Raw genomic sequence first — 730 nt, forward strand, 5'->3', positions numbered from 1 at the left:
TGGCCCATGCAGGTCTCGAACCTGCGACCTTCGCGTTATTAGCACGACGCTCTAACCAGCTGAGCTAATAGGCCATTTTATTCAGATTGAACATTATTTACTTTTAGCGGCATTTGATTTCTCTTATTGATTTGTATCAAAAGGCATGCTACGAGTGATGATACATATTTCCGAGGTTAATTGTAATACCACTAATTAGGTCAAGAATGTCAAAGATATAATTCCAAAACAAAATGGTAAATAAATTATAATGCTTGTATAGTTGTACTTTTAAGTCAAACTTTTGATATCTTCTAAAAGAATTAGAGGACTCTCATTCCTTCAAATTCATTATGCTTCAAATAGGTTATAGCAGTTGGATTATTCACAAGTTCTATCATGCATCACAAAAACTTATAACATCTTTTTAAAAGTAGAGTAAATAACACGAATAATTCATTTATATTTATGTCGTTCATATAGTGTTTTTTTTTATCACTTGTAATCAATTGTTGTTACTAATTTCTTATTTGATTTACTTGTCATTTATTTATAATTTATAACTATTAATCAATGTTGCAGAAAAACGGTTTAGGCAGCCGATTAATCGCCGCCTCAATGTTAGGCAGCCTCTACCCCATATCATGTATAGCTAATCGGCCAAGATAATCGGTGTTGTCAAATACGGTCAAAGTTGGAGTTACGTGGCCTTTACCTGATAACATCTATAGTTAATCAACAAAGATAAAAT

General features: G+C 32.2%; 1 non-coding gene across 1 annotated transcript; it reads right to left on the reverse strand.

Annotated features, from left to right (window-relative positions):
• TRNAI-AAU (transfer RNA isoleucine (anticodon AAU)) lies at nucleotides 1–74 on the reverse strand. The gene has a single exon. It is a non-coding gene; the product is annotated as a tRNA-Ile (tRNA).
• Nucleotides 75–730: the final 656 nt, after the last annotated feature.

The sequence above is a fragment of the Lactuca saligna genome, chromosome 7 (genome assembly GCF_052625555.1).
Source record: "Lactuca saligna cultivar CGN05327 chromosome 7, ASM5262555v1, whole genome shotgun sequence".
Taxonomy (NCBI): Eukaryota; Viridiplantae; Streptophyta; class Magnoliopsida; order Asterales; family Asteraceae; genus Lactuca; species Lactuca saligna.